The sequence below is a fragment of the Camelus bactrianus genome, chromosome 14 (assembly GCF_048773025.1).
Source record: "Camelus bactrianus isolate YW-2024 breed Bactrian camel chromosome 14, ASM4877302v1, whole genome shotgun sequence".
Lineage (NCBI taxonomy): Eukaryota > Metazoa > Chordata > Mammalia > Artiodactyla > Camelidae > Camelus > Camelus bactrianus.
Window position 1 is genome coordinate 18,885,370 of NC_133552.1, and position 20,207 is coordinate 18,905,576.

The following is a 20,207-nucleotide window of genomic DNA, read 5'->3' on the forward strand; positions in this document are numbered from 1 at the left end:
TGGCTGCCTCCAAACCACTAGAGCCATCTCAGGCTTTGGAAATCTGATAATTTCCTTCCATTTCTTAAAACCTTTCAGTGCTTCCCCATTACCTTAGTCCAAATGACTTTCTATAGTTACAGGCTCAACTTGATTTGGCCCCATTACTCCCCCAGCTGCTTCTCTTACTCTTTCTCCTTTGCACATTCTCCTGTAAATTCTTCGTTTAGTTCTAGGAATCCAGCTTGCTTAGCTTTGTATGAGAATCTTTGCATGTGCTCTTTCCAGAAACAATTTCACCACTACCACCATCCCTCTTCCCTTCCTTTCCTAGTTTATGCAGTTTAAATGTTATTTTTTTCAAGGAGACTTCCCCCAGTTCCCCAGTGTGAGGTAGGCTGCCCATGTCATGTACCCTCGCCAGTGGGTTGATTGATGCTTCCTTTCAACAGGTAAGTCCACATTCTAATTCCCATAACCTATAGTGTTATACCTTCATCAGAAAAAAGGGTTTTTGCAGATTAATTAAGGACCTTGAGATGAGATCATCCTGGATTAGACCTAAATACAATATCAAATATTTTTATAAGCAACAGAGAAAAGAAAGAAAGGCCACATGAGGAAGGAGACAAAGGTGTAGTGATGCGACCACAAGCCCAGGAATGCCGGGAGCCACCAGGAACTGGAAGAGACAAGAAAGGATTCTCTCTTACAGCCTTCAGAGAGAACATGGTGATGCCTTGACTTCAGACTTCTAGCCTCCAGAACTGTGAGAAAATAAACTTCTCTTGCCATAAATCACCTAGTGTGTGGTCATTTGTTACAGCAGCCACAGGACCCTGATGCATCCTCCCCTCACTTCTATGAGACCTCTTCTCACAGTGCTCCCACGTGGACTTTTTACTTGTTTGCCTTCCTGACTTGCAAAGTTTCATGAAGGTAGGAGTGTGGGTATGCTTACAATGGTATCCCCAAAGCTGGCTCAGAATCTGGTACAGACTAAGTAATCAATAATCATTTGATACATGAATGAAGCACCCTTGACTGATATGCACAGGATAAACTTGTGCAGGAGGTGGACTTGAGTGGGTATGATAAAATGGGCAGGATCTGGGTAACACTGAGAAGATAAGCGATTATTCTCAGCAACAGGAACTACATTCACGAGGGCCTGGAGATGAGAATGTGAGTAAGGGACTCAGAGACATCAACCTGACTGGAGGCTGGGTTCCTACAATAAAGCTGGGTGAGCAGGAAGGTGAACTGATAGAACCATCTCCTGCAGGATAGAACTTTCCCAGCAGATGTGCTCAGCATCCTTGTGTGCTGCAGAAGGGTTCCAGTTTGCCATGGCATCTGCTCTCTCCAGAATGGTTGGCCAGGATCTGGGGCCTCAGAGCAGCCCACTGCAGCATCCATCTATTATCACATTCTTTGTGTACCATGGGCTAAAAAAGATTGGGAAATACTGCTAAGGTTAGGAGTCATTAAAATAAAGCTTCTTGAAATTAAAACATGAATAGGACTAGCTACATAATTGGTGGGCCCCAGTGCACAATAAAAATGTAGGCCTCTGGTTCAAAACTCATGAAGAATTTCAGGGTGGCCATAGTAGAGCATTAAACCAAATGTGGGGCCCTTCTAAACATGGGGTCCCATGTAATTTATAGCATGAAGCTGACCCGGATCAACAAAGAAAGATTTGCTGAGAATGGATGTGAAGTCATTGTGTGATTTCGCTGAATGGGTCGGGGGGGGGGTATGTCAAGGGGACAAGGTAAGGGGCTGCCAAGGGAGGAAAAAGGCAAATCTAAGAGATGATGTGTGCTCAGAGGCAGGAATGCTTCAGGATCTTTCCAGACGTCTCAGAGCAGGGAGGGACATCGGGGAGCCCTGGAGGAATCCGGAACACCTGTGTGTCACTGACATGGTACCAGGAGCAGCAGCAGGCAGGGATGACTAGAGACCAACAGAGACGAGAGTGAACGTGGGCACTTACTCCACAAAGGAGCCACATGCAGCTGTCAGGCTGTAGCCTAGCAACGCAGATGGCTGTAGTGAGGGTGATGGGCAGAAAAGGTGGTGAGAGAGAGGACACACTCTCAAATGCTTCCAGGTGCCTGACTGTGTGAGGATGAGGATTGGTGGGGACATCTCGAGCTTATGACTGCCCCCAGGTGACAGCCACTGCATAGCTTCTGCTGCGGGAACACAGGGGGCAGAATGGCCAGAGCTTCTGAGTTTTAAAGAGAAGCCAGGGATCCAGAATTGTGAAAGCTCCCAATGTTTAAGTGTTGACAACAAAGTTAAATATTTTTCTGTAAATGCTGTAAAAGCCAAACCAAATACGCCCATAAGCCAGATCTGCTCCTGGGACTCAGCTTGCGGCCTCTGTAAAGAATGCGGTGGATACGCGCTGTGGCGGGGCAAGAATCCTGCCTCTGCCATTTGACCAGAGGAGCTTCCTAAGGCTCCATCTTCTATATGATGGGGACAATGTTAGCATCTGCCTCTCAGGGTAGAGATGAGGACTAAATGACGACTTTTAGGTAAAGCACAGATGACAGTGACTGATACGTAAAACTAAATAAACATTGGCTGCTACTGTTCTTAAGCATCTACTACTTGTCCAGTTTTGTGCTGTGCACTTTATAGGTTCCATTTTATTTTATACTCACAACCACATAGTGAAGTAGGCTTTATTACAACATATCCATTTCCCAGAAGTGGGGTAGAAAGAAAGGCTCAGAGATATGAAATCACTTGCTTCAAATCGCACACGCCAAGTCTGAGCAAGCCTTCAAAACTCGTTATTTCTGTCTGCCTCCAAAGGTATTGCTTTTAAAAAAAAGTCTTTCTTACCCTGACTCTTGTATTTTATTTTGGAGGTTTCTAGAATGCTCTAGCCAATGGTGCTTTCCAAAGAAAATTTTAATAACAAAACAAACTCCAAAAGAAAAAAAAAAGCTCTCCCTGCTAACCCCCAAACTCAAACACACACACAGACACACGTTCAAAACAAAAGTAATGAAAGCTGGCAGAGCATTCTCCCTCCCTCAGTCCAATGGACTCTTAAATAACATTATTTGAAGGAATACACTATTCTTTGTATTTTCCCATTTCCTCAGGATAACCACTGCAATCCTATTCTGCCTCAGAGGTGAAGGAGTTGACAATGTAACAAATATGCGACCTATGTACATGCCCTAAGGGAGATTAACAGGTAGGACCCTAAGGCCTTTATTGAGTAGACCAGCTCCATTGGGTCCACTCAGCAGTGGTGACAGGTGTCAGAGCCAAGCACAGGGCCCTGGGGCTTCTGCTTGGAAGGCAATTAGGCATTATGGCTCAGTGGCCTATACTTCATGTATGTCCTCTAGTCCCCTAAACTGCTCATTCCATCTCCCACTTCTTCTCAGGGACTGTACATTCTGTCTACCCAGGATCCTCCAGCAATCAGAATTTTTCTTTTCTTAAAAATAGAGAAGGAAAGAAAAGGTTTGCATTGTTTGTAGGTCTGAAAGTAGCAGGAATTTTAACTTGTTCCTGGAACAAATTCTGGGGCATTCGAATTGGGAGTGGAATTGAGTTAGGGGTGGGGGGAGGTCCCAGCTGGGCAGGTCAGAGTGATGAAATTCATAGCAAACAGCTTTGTTTGATTCTTTTGACTATGGCCAAGCCAGTAGGGCTGAGAGCACGATGTTCTCAATAACAGCCTTGACAATAACATGATTTGTTTCCCTTCCAAAGCCGAAAATGGCATCTCAGCCTGCAAAGGGGAGCTTTCTTCTGAACCTGTGGGATGGGAGAGCTGATTTCATCCTCCAGACTAGGAAATGAAGGCATTAAGCAGAGCAGACTCGAAATGTCATCTGGCCGTAACACTTGCCTAAACAATACATATTTTATTTTGTTTTGGAGGAATGTTTCTTCAGTTGTTTCATGGGTAGGATTTCATAGGTAGACTAAGATGTTCCACTTTCCTAACCACCAGATTGAAACCGAATATTGCCTCGGTCCAAGGGGTACAATACCTGTGTTATTTCTGTAATTCACAGCAGAGACTAAGTCCTGAAGCTTGACCCAAGCCAGCTGACATTTTTAGGCCGTGGGCTGATACCCACCAAATGGTTTTCTTTTCTTCATGCTTTTCTGGATTCTTTCAGAGGATTGGGAGGATGTAAACTGAACCTCAGCACTTTCTCATTAGGGAAAACTGAAAGCTAATAGGCATTCATGCAGTTAAGAAAAATAATGGCTGCAGTTAGCTAGCATTAATGATTATTGTAAGTGATTGCAAATCTCGAGCTGCACGAACGAACACTACAGACAGAAATAAATGAGAGTTCTGATGCTTCCTCCATCGGTAAAAAGCAGGCGTTAAGCTCAATTCCGGCCAAAGCCGTGCTCTAGTGCTGCAGAGGAAAAATGAGTCACCAAAGACATGATCCCTGCCCTCACTGAGGTTACAGGAACATAAGAGTAGGGTGTCCACAGGCACACACAGGTGCATGTGGTAGTAGTACCCACACCCCCGCGGTAGATAGGCACCGTCCCCAGAGTGTGTGTGGGTATGCAAGTTCACTTCTAAATCGATGGCTTCAATTCAGCTTGCATTTGCCAATACAAATTATACCCTAAAGGCTAAGTAAATTCTTGGGCTTGGAAACCACAGGCCATTTGCTTCTTCAGACAACTCTAGGATTTGTCCACCTCTTAACATCTCTATGGACTAATGTAGCAATCCCCTTGGCCCTGATGGTAAAGTCCAAAAGTTCCATGTCACCACCCTGCTGGAGGGAATGTTGCCTCCTCTCTCCTTTTACTGGGATTCTGTTTTCTTAAGGGCGCCATGGGGAAGGGGAGATGGTACCCGACCACTGGTGGGAATAGTGAGTGGTAGGGGGCTTGGGTGAAGATGGAAAACTCAGGAGGCCTCTGGGGCGCTCAGGGAGCCGTTCATCTTTAGGAAGGAGTTTAAATCTCAGTTGTGGCACTTATAAGTCACAGGGCCTTAGGTAACACCTTCTTGATGAGTCCCTCAGCCAACAGAGACTCTTCAAATCTCAGTTTCCACATCTCCTGGGCTACAGTTCTCAGTTTGACTCAAATAAAGCTCTTTTCTATTTCTATCATAGATTGTTTATTGATTATTTCCATCAATACCAGCAACTCAGAAAGGCCAAAAGGAGCAGACAAAAAACCAACCAAACAAACAAAAAAAGCCCAAAGAAAAGCCTGCTTTCTCTAGACAAAGGAAAAGGAAAGGAGCAGTCCAGAAAGACAGAAAATGTTTAGGAAGTAACTTCTCTTTCAGCCAAACAGCACAGAAAAAAATTGTGGCCCCACTCCCACCCCTGTCAGGGATGACCAAGTGGAGAACCTATACTTCTACTTTTGTGAGGCTATATCAAGATATTCCCCAACCCCTCAGTGGGGTACGGTCAGAAAGAGCCAAATAGGGGCCAAGACTTTCACCTCCACTGGCCTGTAAACAATCCTCCATCCCCATCCCACATGCAGTGGAGATTACGTGGGGAGCTGAACCACCCATCCTCATCCAACAGTAACAAGATATGCCCTCTCTCAGGTGTCAATAGAGGCTAAGTGGGAACCTTGATTTCTGCCTCCTCCTGGCAATAACAAGGTGGTCCCTTCTGTTCCCTTACCCAACCTCCTGCCAGAGCAGTATCAGAAAAAGCCACTTAAAAACAGAAGGTTTAAATAAGATACAGGGTTTTATAACATATTTTGATATACAGATTTCTATTGATTTCCTGTGGCTGCTGCAAGCAATGACCACAAACTGTGTGGTTTAAAACAACAGAAATTTATTCTCTCACATTTCTGAAGGCCAGAAGTTAGAAAGAAAGGTGTTGGCAGGACAGCTCTTCCTCTGGGGGCTTTAGGGGAGAATCTGTTCTTTGCCTCTTCCAGCATCTGGTAGTATAGTTGGTATTCTTTGATCTGTAGCCACTTCACTCCAATCTCTTCCTCTGTGGTTACATTTTATCCTCCTTTTCTATCTATCTCTTCTGTTTGTCTCTTATATGATACTCGTCATTAAATTTAGGTTCCACATGGATAATCCAGGATGGTCTTCTCTTCTCAGGATCCTTAACTTCATTATCACTGAAAAGACCCTTTTTTCAAATAAGGGCACATTGACTCATTCCAAGGATCATGGCATGGACATATCTTTTGGGGAAATACCAAATATCACTCTAAGGTTTAGCTCAATTCTATCAAAATACCAGCAAGACTTTCTGTAGACAAAGATAAGATTATTCCAAAATTTATATAGAAAGGAAAATAATTTAGAATAGCTAAAACAATTTTGAAAAAGAAGAATGAAATGAAAGAAATCAGTCTACTGGATATCGAGGCCTTAAATAGCTGTAGTAACTGAGATTGTGTGGTACTGGTGAAAGAACAGACACATGGATCAATAGAACGCAACAGAGAATCTAGAAACAGACTCACACAAATATGCCCTCCTGTTTTTGATAAAAAGTGTCCGCCCCCTGCAAAAAAAAAAAAAAAAAAAAAAGAAAAGGAAGGAATATTGATTCTGGAGCAATTGGACATCCCTAGGCAAATATATGAAACTCAACCTAAGTTTCACATTTTATACAAAATTAACTCAAAATGAATCATGAACATGTAAAGTGTATAACTATAAAACTGCTAGAGAAAGAACCATAGGAGAATATTTTCAGGATCCAAGGAAAAGAGTTATTAGACTTGACACCAAAAGTACAGTCTATAAAAGGAAAAACTGATAAATTAGGAATTTTAAACACTTGATCTGTGAAAGACTCTGTTAAGAGGAAGAAAAGGCAAGCTACAAAATGGGAGAAAATATTTACAAACCACATATCTGACAAAGGACTAGTATTTAGTATATACAAAGAATGCTCAAAAACAAATAGTGAGAAAACAACGAAACAATCCAGTTAGAAAGTGTGCAAAAGATATGAAGAGACATTTCACCAAGGAGGATATACAAATATCAATAAGCACATGAAAAAATGTTTAACATCATTAGCCATAAGCAAAATGAAAATGATCAGCACACCCATTACAATGGCTAAAATAAAAAATAGTGACAACAGCAAATGATGGTAAGGATGTAGAGAAACTGGATGATTCCTGCATTGCTGGTGGGACTGTAAAATGGTACAGCCATGGAAAACAGCTTTGCAACTATCATATGATGCACCAATTACACTCTAGGCATTTATCCTAGAGCAATGAAGACTTATGTTTACACAAAAACCTGTACATGAATGTTTATAGCAGATTTATTTGTAATAGCCAAAAATAGGAAACAACCCAGATGTACCTCAATGGGTGAATGGTTAAACAAACTGTGGTATATCCATACCATGGAACACTCCTCAGCAATAAAAAAGAACATGTGTATAACTATCAACACAAATAGTCTGAATGAATCACCAGAGAATTACACTGAATGAAAATGTCAAGCCCCAAAGCTTATATACTGTATGATTTCATCTATGTAACACTTTTGAAATAACAAAACTATAGAAATGGAGAACAGATTAGCATTTGCCAGGGGTTAAGGGGAAGGTGGGAAGGATGTGGATGTGGCTATAAAAGGGCAACTTGCAGGGTCCTTGTGATGATGGAAATGCTCTGTACCTTGACTGTATCAATGCAAATAGCCTGGTTGTGATATTGTACTATGAGTTTGCAAGATGAGACCATTGGAGGAAACTGGGTACATGATAATGGGGATCTCTCTATACTATTTCTTAGAATTGCATATGAATCTACAATACCCTCAAAAAGTTTAATTAAAAAATCATACTTTAGTTTATCCTAATTTATTGGGAGTTAGGGATTTGTAGATACTAATTACTATATATAAAATAGATAAACAACAAAGTCCTACTGTATAGCACAGGGAACTACATTCAATACCTTGTAATATAGCCTATAATAAAAAATAATATGAAAAGGTATATGTATAAATGAATCACTATGCTGTATGCCAGAAATTAACACATTGTAAATTGACTGTACTTCAATTAAAAAAATAAACTGAAATATATATAACATATAAAAATCATACTTCAATTTAAAAAAACCTGAAACAAACTAAAACAAACTATGTTTATGTATTACCTTTATAATTAAAAATAAAAATAACCTACTGGGAAAATACATTCAACATAAATTACAAAGGGTTAATATTATTATTGTAACATGATCTTTAGGTAATCATTAAGAACAGACAACTTGATGGAAAAATAAGCAAAAGCTACCAGCAAGTAATTCTCAAACTAGGAAATGACAGCCACTAAGTAGTGTGAGCCTAAGTTCCATTTGCTTCCCTCTGGTTACTGCCCCTTTCCACTCTTAAAACACTCTAGATTGCACAGTAAGTTATATAATCATCTCACTAATAAACTAACAAAAAAAGATGTTCACCTTCACAAATAGTGAAAGAAAAGTGGAAAACCAAGTTGTTTTCCCCTATCAGCTTGTTGAAGAATAAAAGTTTGCTAATCCCCACCGTGGGCAGAGGTGTGGGAAAGGTGGCTCTTACGTTCTGTTGGTGAGACTATAAATTGGCTCAGTTTTTCTGGAGGGTAATTTATCTATATGTACTAAAAACTTTTAAAAAGTATATTCTTATGAACAGCAATTCCATTTCTAGAAAATCAGACAAGTAATCGAAGATGGATATTCAAGTGTCATGCACTCACTAAATGCTTAATACATGATATTAAATAAATATAAGGTGTATTTCCCCCCAAACTACCCATTGATAGAAGAGCTTTACCTTATATTCAGGTCCTTACAATGTTTCCTGTACTATGGAATGTTGTCTCAGTTATTTTATTTTTGAACAGTGAAGAACCATTTGAGAAATACTGACTTAGGCCAAAACGACTTAATGGATGCTGGTTTCGGACACAAAGGTCATCTGACATAATCTGTGAAACCAAGAACAACATTCCACGATGATTAACTAGTACATGTCGAGTCGAGCCGTGAGCCAGCATCTGCAGAAGGAGTTGTCTGCACTCACCATATCTTTAGTGGAATCATTTCTTTGGTGCAGTGAATACTGTCAAGACTGGTGACTAGTTAGGAATACTGTACGGCCTTCACCAACCCCTGGCCTTTTTATAAACAAGGCATAAGACAGTGGCAGGTGTAGGCCAGCCATCAGCCCCTTGGTCCTTGGTCCTTGGTCCTCCCCTTCACAGAGGGCCCTGCTGCCTGATCGGACCCAGAACTGCCCAGTGCTCTCCTAAGAACATCACCATGTCTGCCCCAGTACCAGGCTTCCTTGCACAATGCTTACTTAACTGCTGGGCCTACTGAGTAAATGGAATGCCTGTTTTTGTGCTTACTTGCCAAAGCATGTCTGTATGTCTAGTGGGGTTCAGTCCAACATTTCTGAGGTTGTGGGAGGATGGGATTTATAACTCCCCATGTGCCTCTAACTGTAAGAGGTTACCAATAGTTACTAAAAGAAACTGATGTTTTCTGAATGGCAAAATTTGCTTAAGTCAGAAGGCAATGTCATTGTCTGTCTCCCCACCAGTCCATAAACTCCTTTAAAGCAGAAGCCATGCCATTTCTGTTAGCCTCTTTCAGACGCCTTGCATGGTGCTTCATGCAAAAGTGAACTTAGGAAGCAGATACGTTTATTCAGATTAAAACTTTCTATGTTCAAATCCTGGCTCTTGCACACATTGAGAGACTTTGAGGAAGTTACTTACGTTCACTATACCTCAGTTCCCTTGACTGTCAAATGGAAATGGTGACAAGGGCACCCACTTCATAGGGCTCTTGTGCAGATTAAGTTAGTAGCTCAGAACAGTACCTGATTTTCAATAAACATTAGCTCTTCTTATCGAGTAGGTGGAAAATGTTTGTTACGTGAGTTAGAAGTAGTAGTACAGGATTCTGCTAATTGCACAAGAGCTCTGTCCAGGCCAGCTATGATTGTGTAATCAGTTGCCATAGATCTGCTACTGGTTCCAAGAAATATATCCATCAGCAAATCCACCTGCACTGCACATGAAGCCACCCGGCTAGTGCTGGAGGAGGGCCACAAGCCAGCCCCTCCATCTCCCCTTCCTGCTTCTTGGCCTGAGCCAGCACAACACTTTCTGAGAAGGCCCCCCCGGGATCCGGTTCCAACTCATCCCTAATGGTTTTTTTTCTCCCCCTGCACTAAGTGACCTCCCTATCAGGATGTTGATTTTGACAACTGGTAGATATCCTCCTTGGTTCTATTCCATCTGATTACTTCACGCTTCTTCTTTCCCCCAGTGATGCTGAGTGATTCCCAGAGGGTGAACTGGAATGAGAAAAGGGTACTTGTCAACTCTTGGAAAATGATGGCTTTTCCCATCAGAGTTGGGTTTGGCAATTGCTCTGTGGTTAGGCTAACATGTGTAGTGCTTGTACTGTTTGCAGCATCACGTGTTTCCACACGCGTGCCTGGAGGCACCAGCACTTGCTCTAATACGGATCTACGTGGGGTAGTGCATGCGCCCCGTGTTCACGTACATGTGCTCACAAGCCCCTCCTCTTCTTCACAGATTCCAAACTTGTCCTGAAATGACCTGGCGTAGGGAGAGACAGGGGAAAAGTAACCCATTTCAATCCTCTCATCATGTTAGCTGTGAACTTGTTTTGAATACTGGGGCCCCTATACTCACACTGATTTCCTTCCTCTCTGCCCACTGGGCTCCCCTCGCTGCCTCCTTCACCCCAGAAAGGCTCTACACAGTGGTATAAGACCCAGGTGTGTGAGAGTGAGCTGTGCTCAAGGTGATGACTTGCTCTAAGTGCAACCTTGCAGGCTCTTCGTGTCTAATCAGGAGGAAGTCAGGAAATTGTCCTGCCGCCCTGGGACCATCCTCCCCTCTGGCCCTGGGACTGTGGTGGTGTGGTCAGTCACAAGCAAAGGAGCATTCCAGACTTGAGGGCTGAGATTCCACCTTCCCAGGGCTGACTTCTTTATCTCGGTTGCTGCTTCTCTCAGGAGGAGAACCCTGAACCCCCAAGCATTTAGAGGCTGTTGCTGCCCATAGCCTTGAGATGGTCCAACTTGTAAGGCAAATCCCTAGGTTCAGTTCACATCAAACACTCTGGAACTGACGTGGCTTGTCTTGCGTGCCGAGAGAGCAAACAAGAGCTTGGGCTCCATCAGAGGAGGAAGGCCTCTCCTCCCTGTCCAGGATGGTGACATGGCCCTACCCCTCCCACACAAAGGAGGCTATTTATAGTTAGTGTCTATGGCCACCTAGGTATGTCTCTATAAATAGAACTTTCCAGAACAACCTTCCAAGCAAATTTTCTTATCTGTCCCCCAAATAATGTTGACTGACAGGGAGAGGCAAAGCTATATTAGCTTTCCACCAGCAAGTAAAAGACATGGCTGATCCACTGGACAAGTGAGACGTTAATGAGGTTGTGCAGATAAACACTGTCTAAGAGACGAGAACTCTTTCCCCCGGCACCTGTGTTTTTTTTATCCTCCACTAATTATGCCCCGGCTTGGCAAAGACACTAGACAATGCAGGTAAAGCACACTTGTGTCCTGGCTGTCAAGGGGCTGGGGATCTGTTCGCTTAAGTCTACACACAGCAAACTTAGTAAGCATAGCCCAGCATTTCGATTTCTGGATTTTTCTTTATACCAAATCTCTGCATCTTTGCTTCAAAGCTATGTTGAGTTCAGTGATTTTTTTTTCCCACGGTTCTCTTCTCTTTACCACCCTTAGCCTGCGAAAGTGCTGACATAAAATGAAATCCCCTGTGGCAAGGGAGCCTCACCAGGCTATGGGGCTTGATGTCGGCGAGCCCTGGAAGGGCAGATCCAGGCCAGATGACCATCGACAGTGCAACTCCCTGCACTCACTGCTCGGGACTGCGAGGAAAGCAGAGGTTTCCTCAACCCACTGACTGGCTGGTTCAAAGGACAGGTGACTGAAGGGGAGAAGTGTGATTCTGGAAGGCTCAAATGAAAGGGGCTTGGAGCCCAAAAGGAACATGCTGGACCTGAGAGCAGGAAAGCTGAACCGGAGTTGTTGACACGGTGTCTCGGATCCAGGTGCTGGAATGACAGGGTTTGACTGGCAGCAGGGTAGGAAAGCTCGTAGGACCAGCCAGGCCAGGGGGAGCCTTGCTGGCTGTTCTGTTTTTCCTGGGATCATCTCTTGGGGAGCCTGTTTCCCCTGAGTCGACTGGTAAATCATTACAGAGCCACGACTGGAGTAAGTGTGAATGTTTCCTGGGTTCAGCAGCCTAGGACACAAATGAGACTGTTCACCATTATGATCAAATTTTGCTTGCTTGGCTCTGTGCCCCGTGGGGCCTCGGTGTTCCTTTCACAGTCCTCACCCCTCTAGCATCTGAGAGTTCCGAGGCTGTGTTTTCTCTGCTCCGTGGGCAGCCCAGCAGTATGGAAACAGCAGCCTGCCGTCCGTGAGCTGCTCTTTGAGGTGGTCCCCTGCAAGGCTGTAGAGAGAGCTGAGAGCTGGGATCACTGCAGATGCGGAAGGAAGACAGCCTGTGGGCTTCCATAGCAACCTGGCTTCCCTCTGAACTGCCTCCCGCAATTACAGTGCCTTATAATTGCTCTTTCAGCCATCTCTCCACTCATCTGTGAGCTTCAGAGACTGAAGCTTTAATCTCTGTATTCCCAGAACCCAGCTCAGCTCCTGATATGTAACAGGTGTCCAAAACACAGAAGAGGGGCTCCATCAAAGATCTTGGAAGAGAAACAGGCACACTGCAGGCCAGGAAGAGTAAACAAAATTGCTTGGTTTAAAATGATGGATCTGTTGTAAATCAATTATGCTTCGATAAAATTTAATTTAATTTAATTTTTAAAAATAATGGATACATGGAGGGAAATGACTCTTAAAAGGGAGGGCAATATCTTGATAGTGAGCCTTGAGTACCTCAGTTGGTTTTACTTAAAAATGAGTCAGAAACTGAAATCAATCCTCGAGTGTGGATCCAAAACAGGGCTTGAGAATTTGTTTTCAGAAGTTGTGTGCAGAATGGCTGGATTGGGGGAGAGGCACAAGGAGGTGTGGGTTGAGGGGCTCACCAAGGATATGCAGGTGGCCAGAATGAAATGAGAGAGGTAGCAGCTGAAGGTGCATTTGTGTAAAGAAAGAACAGAGCAGAGGGGAGGTTGGTGATGAGCAGGAATTAGGCTGGACCATAGGAGCCACTTATAGGTATGGATTCCTTCATTTGCTCTGGTGGCTACTCATAAACTCATGCATGCTTTATCCAGCCTTGGGTAGTGCCCGTCCTCTTGCTAAGTGCTCTACTCTGTTCAGTGTCAGCCGACAGCTGCAAGTCCCATCCCAGCCAGAGGGCGACCACGTGGTAGAGTGTGGACTCTGGCTTCAGTCTCTGCTGGTTTGTGTCCTGATTCTGCCAGCATGGTTCTGGGCAATTTACTCAATTTCTCTAAACCTCACTTTCCTCATCTGTGAAGTGGGGATAATGACCTACCCCATAGAGTTATCTTGAGGTTTGCTTGAGATAATGCACAGAGCTCACAAATGCACTTATCCATATGATAAGTGGATCTTCCTTTCTTTTAATTGAAGTATAGTCGATTTACAATGTTGTGTTAATCTCTAGTGTACAGTGTAGTGATTCAGTTATACATATATATTCTTTTTCATTATAGGCTATTACAAGGTATTGAATACAGTTCCCTGTGCTATACAGTGGGACCCTGCTGTTTATTTTGTATATAGTAGTTTGTATCTGCTAATCTCAAACTCCTAATTTATCCCTCCCTCTACTTTTCCCCTTTGGTAACCTTAAGTTTGTTTTCTATGTGAGTCTGTTTCTGTTTTGTAAATTAGTTCATTTGTGTCATTTTTTTTTTATATTCCACATATAAGTGATATCATATGCTATTTGCTTTCTCTTTCTGACTTACTTCACCTTCTCCAGGTCTATCTATGTTGCTGCAAATGGCATTATTTAACTCTTTTTCATGGCTGAGTACTATTTAATTATATTCATATATATATATTTATAGAGATATATATCTATCTCACAACTTCTTTATCCAGTCATCTGTTGACGGACATTTAGGTTGCTTCTACGTATTGGCTGTTCTAAATAGTGCTGCTATAAACATTGGGGTGCATCCGTCTTCTCAAATTAGAGTCTCCTCCGGATATATGCCCAGGAGTGGAATTGCTGGATCATATGGTAACTTTATTTTTAGTTTTTTTAAGGAATCTCCATACTGTTTTCCATAATGGCTGCACCAAACTACATTCGCACCAGCAGTGTAGGAGGGTTCCCTTTTCTCCACACCCTCTCTAGCAGATAAATGAATATTTCTTAAGCACCTGCCTATGTGTTGAAAACCATGATATTAGGAGACCGAGACAGATAAAACCCCATCTTGTCCTCTAGTACCCCAAAGACAAATTGTGAGAAGGGAAATCTATAAACTCTGCTGTGTCATATAATGTAGTAACTGATCTGACAGAAGGATAATTTAGTGCCATGGAATTCAGACAAAAAGATTAAAGCGGGCCTGGGGAGTTAAAGAGATGCCACAGAGGAAATGATAATTGAACTGGGTTTTGGAAAGGAGTAGAAATTTGGAAGATGAGAGGAGGGAAGAAGAAAAAGAACTTCATTCTGGAAAAGGCACGGCTATAGAAACAATGAAAAGATTGTGGTTTCCAGGGGTTTGGGGAGACAGAGGGAGGGAGGAATGAATAGATGGAGCACAAGGGATTTTTAGGGCAATGCACTTATTCTGTATGATACTATAGTCATGTCATTATGCATTTGTCAAAACCTATAGAATGTACAACATCAAGAGTGAACCGTAATGTAAACTATGGACTTTGTTTGATAATAATGTGTCCATGTTGGTTCATCGATTATTCCAAATACGCCACACTGATGAGGGTTGTTGAGCGTAGGGGAGTATATGTGTGTGGGTGGGAGGAATATGTGTGAACTCTCTGTATTTTCTGCTCAATTCTGCTGTGAACCTGAGACTGCTCTAAAAAAATAAAGTCTATTAATAAAAAAAAAAGAAAAAAGAAAAAGGACTTCAGGCAAAAGGAAAAAATGCACAAAAGAACAAAAGTTACCGACACACCTCCCTTGCAGGGTTACTGTGGGATGGACTGAGGCACCACGTATGCACAGCACCAGGGCCTGTGAGGTCACAGTAAGCACTCAACACACCAACAAATGCTAGCTTTCTCCGTGCCTTTGCTGAATCCCAGCTGTGTCTTCTCTAGACAACTTGTAGCTCAACCAAGAAAATGGAGAAATGTCTCAGAAAAGAGAGAGAAAGAAGGCAGGGGTTCTAAGGACAAGGCTTATATGACCACGGTTAATGAGTAAATGGAGAGAGTAAAGCACATGTCTGCAAAGGAAGCCAACAGAGGTCACTCAGGGTAAAAGGAGCAGCAACAACAGGGTTCATGTCACATAAGTCAAGGAAGGAGAAGTCTTAAGAATGAGCAGTCAGTTATGTTGCATGTGATGAGAGGTCAAATAAGGAAGAAATGTCACCAGGGCTGCTTCTGGTGACCTTTAGTATCCTCCTCAGAGGTTTCTATGGTAACAGCTGCAGCCACTGTAAAGGGCTGGCTCTCCAGTGTCTGCCCACAGCTCCAGAAATGTTTCTTCTCCCCTTAGAGCCCCCATTTCCCTCTGCAGCCTTCACCTCACCAGGTCCATGGGGCTCACAGATCTCAGTGAGGTGAGAGCAGGAGGACACACAGCTCTACCCGTGGTCACTCCATAGACCAAACCACTTTCCCAGCACAGCCTCACCCACCCAAACCTTCTGGCAGTTATGGTGTCCACACAGGAGAGCCCCACGGTTATGAAGGGCAGTTGCTTGCCAACTCCAAGTCAGCCTCGAGGAGGAATTTGGTAAAATTTAGACAAAGCAAAATAAAATCTTCCTGTGTTACTGTTGCAGCTGGGATTGGTCTACAAACTACCTGGTGGTGCAATTCTCCCAGGAGATGACCTTTAAGGACCCAGACCTCAAATATTTAATGACAAACAATAATGGTTGTCAAGATAAAGACCTATGAGATTGGGTCATTCACTAATGCACTGGTAAGTAACGAGTTCACACTGAACTCTACAAATGTCCATCTAGTCCAGCACCTATACAAAACTCAGGGAATTTACAGTTTCCAAGGACTGAGATTAGTAGACTTGCCTTTGCTTGAATCATATGCGCGTGCACCAGGACATGGGTCCCCTTTGCTTTATTTATAGCTGAAACCTTGGAGGGTGGAATAAAATAGTACTTTCTCCTGAAAGCACAGTAACACAATGGAGAAGACAAATGAACATGGTAGATTTCTCTTTTTTTCTTGCTTCTTCTTTGTCTCATGTTTTCTAAAACCTAGACAGTGAATCGAATCTGAAGAACTACTCTGAGATAGCAGTGTAAACTCTTATGTTAATGTTTAATTCACTTCTGGTTGATCAGTACTTTAAAACTTTGAACAAAATGAACTCCGATAAAGATGAAAGATGAAAGGAGATCTTAATGTAATTTTGGTGAAGAAACAGCAAAAGCAAGTGGTTAAGGAGGAAGCAGTGTGTAAGGAGAAACAAGCCCATAGCTAGGGGATTGGTAAACAGAGCAGGGAGAGCAGGAATCTACGCTTGTATAAGAGAAGCTCTTGCCTCTTCACCAGGGACTGGACTGTGTTCTCACTGTGGTTCTCATCCTGCTGAACCTTCCTCACTCCATGCCCAATAAAAATTTGCCAGTTGGTCACCAGATACTAATCTAGCATCTGCTAATTGCTAAGCAGAATACCTAGCTCATGGGAGCACAGAGAGAAGAATGATATTCTAAAACCCTCTTTAGCTTTATCTCAGAGGTAACTCTGACTCCAGACCAGGTGAGGGGCCCCCATCATGTGCATGGACAACACCCCAACTGTCTTGTTCACTCACTCTTGTGTTTACTTGATGAATATCTGTCTCCTTACAGATTGTAAGCCTCAAGAGAGCAGTGACTCTTGGTGAGTTGATCATATCTGGAGCTGGAGCATCTAATGTAGCGCCTGACACAAAGAGTAGGTCTTCAATACATTATGAATGAGTGAAAGAATGAATGAGCAAGCAATGGAAGAACAAACACCATCTCCGGGCCGTTGAGTTTATTAATTCATCCTCCTTTTGGAACAGCAATGGAAGGATGTCATTCAAATATCAGCTCACTCTCCCCTCCCTTCTCTTTCCTTCTTTCTTTCTGTATCTTTTCTTACTGCTACGCACTTCACTCCCCACCCCTCCTGCCAGCCCCTCAGATATTAAAACAACAACATCACCAACAACCACAAAATGTATTCTGAGTGTCTGCACCCTGGAGGAGGAGGTGGTGGTGCTGGTGTGGGCTGTACGGACACAGCACACGCCCTCTGCTGTGCTGCATGGGGTTTTTATGTAATTGGAACACGTCAATTGAAATGTTCCCAGTTTGGAAAGAGAAGCCATGCCTTGTTGTGGCTTTGAGTTGAGACCAGTTTTTCTTAATCTTTGAAGATGAAGAGCCCTATAAGCAAAGCAAGTCAAAATGAGCCCGAATGCTTCAAGCTCTATGCAAGGCAGGAAGAATGCTGTGCGATAATATTGTTTAGAGAGAGACTTGGTAATTGCTGTACTGGAGAGCCGATATTTGCAGAACTCAATTGTGTGGCGTCCGACTGAGTAAGTTAGCAAAATAAAGACAGATGGCAATGGATTAACTCCAACACACCCACCAGACAATGGCAGCCAACATGGAGAACTGTGGAGTGCTCTAAAAAAGCACTTTCTGGGAGAGTTTGCCAAGTGCCTCCATTAGATGCCACCTAGTGACTCACCCAGACATTGCATCTTGCACAATCGTGTAGACGGAAGAAACAGCTTAAAGAGACTGACCTGTACATAGATTGGCTTTAACAGGAAAAGAGAGAGGAAGAAACACCAGATCGCAAAAGCTTTGAAAATTTGTAGGAGTTTAATGTTCAGTTCACTGAGAAATAATGGTTGGATTCAGTATTCTGCATTGTATGTTTGGGGAAAAAAAGAAAGAGATAAAGAACACAAATCCTGCAAGACAGGTAACTATCTTTCCTCCAGAAATAAATGACACAGACATAGATAAAAGACTCAGGACAATTTATGCATTGGGATCCTGGCTTTATACAACTAAAACTCAGGATCAGGAATTATTCGCTTCAAGTGCCAGTTCCAAATGACTCTCGGGATGGTGTGGGGCTGTGAGGTGGGCTCCAGGCTCCTGGCTGAAACCTTGTGGTCCCTGAGGTTGCTTGTCGTGGCTGCAGGTGAGGGGACTGGTACTACCTGGGTCTGCATTAGACAACCATGTATCAGGCTATCAAATCCCCTAATTAGTTTAAAAAGCTCTTTGTATTCCTACTGTTTGAGGGCAGAAGCTGAAACATGCATAGAACATACAGAAAAGGTGACAGTTCTCCATGTAAAGGAGAGATGAAGAAGTAATATGAGCAGTTTTGTTAGGTTCTACCAAACTAGGGTTTCATTACGTTGGTCCCTCCATTGTGGAAGGTGTTGTGTGATTGGCAATTTACACCCCAGCATATATAATTTAGGGCTTATAGTCCTTGAATAGGTGCCCTGAGGAACTAAGTGAAGAGACACTGATTATTCCTAACTATACATTTGTTTTACAAGAGAAGGTCTAGACAATTTCAGTACAGGCAGACCTCAGAGATACTGCAGGTTCAGTTCCAGACGACCACCATAAAGCAAACATTGCAACAAAGCAACTCACATGAATTTTTTGGCTTCCCGGTGCATATAAAAGCTATGGCTCCCCTATACTATAGTCTGTTAAGTGTGCAATAGCATTATGTTTAAAAAACAATGTACATACTTAAGTTTAAAAATATTTTATTCCTAAAAAATGCTAACCATTATCTGAGGTTTCAGTGAGACGTCATGGTAACATCAAAGATCACTGATCACACACAGATATCCATAACAAATATAATAATAATGAAAAAGTTTGAGATGTTGTGAGAACTACCAAAATGTGACACAGAGCAGGAAGTGAGCAAAGGCTGTTGGAAAAATGGTGCCAGTGGACTTACTTGATACAGGGTTGCCATAAACCTTCAGTTTATAAAAAATGCAATATTTGCGAGATGCAATAAAAATGATGTAGTTTATCCATTGACACATGTGACCAATCCACCTGAAGTGTCTAGATGGGTACCCCAAACAACTTGTGAATACCTTCTGTGTGCCAGGCACTGTTGTAGGCATTTGGGTACACACAGATGAATACGAATCAGTACGTGTGCTGGAGAAGCTTGCATTTTAGTGAAGAGGCAGACATGCAAAGATAAAACCCCAATATTATGGAAGAGATGCTATGACTGACATCATGGCTAAGGGAGATGGGAGCTCAATGGAGAAGGTGATATTCTGGGTAGGTCTTGAAGGATAAGGAGGAATTGAGCAGGCTGAGGATGACCGACTAGAGTTTGCAAGGGCAAGATCCCATGGAAAGGCAACATGTGATGGGGGCATAATGAGCTGAGGTTCAGGTTGACATAAACACAGTACAACAAGAAGCCACTGCCAACAAAACCACAAAGGCTTTTGTGTCTCCTCTGCTTTAACATGGTTTCATGTTTGGACTTGATCCTATAGGCCACTGGTCCCCAATATTCACTTTCTTAAGGACTCCCTTTTTATACTTTCTTTCCAGTGGATCATGTTTTTATAGCTTTCTTTTTAACCTCCCCTAATCCTGCAATTATTAAAAAGTAACATTTATTTCCTATATCAGAAAAGTCATCCAACTTCCATAACTTCCAATGGATAAGCGTGAGCTAAAGCATGTTACCAAACTGAGATGATAAAATACAATTCATGAAAAAAGGCAAGCTCCTATTCAGTGAGCTGTATCATGGGGTATATTGGTCAGATAGAGAACATTTGCTGCTGCCATAGACAAACCCCCCAAATCTCAGTGGTTTAAGACATGAAGGTTTATTCTTGCTCAAGTGAGGTCCACTGTGGGCTGGGAAGCCCCCCTTCATGTTGCAGCAAAGCCACTGAGAACGTTTCTTCCAAGGTCCCTGCATCAGGGCTTCAAAGAGAGAGCATGGAGGAGGAACTCAGTATCACCCTGGAAGTGATCCTGTCACTTTT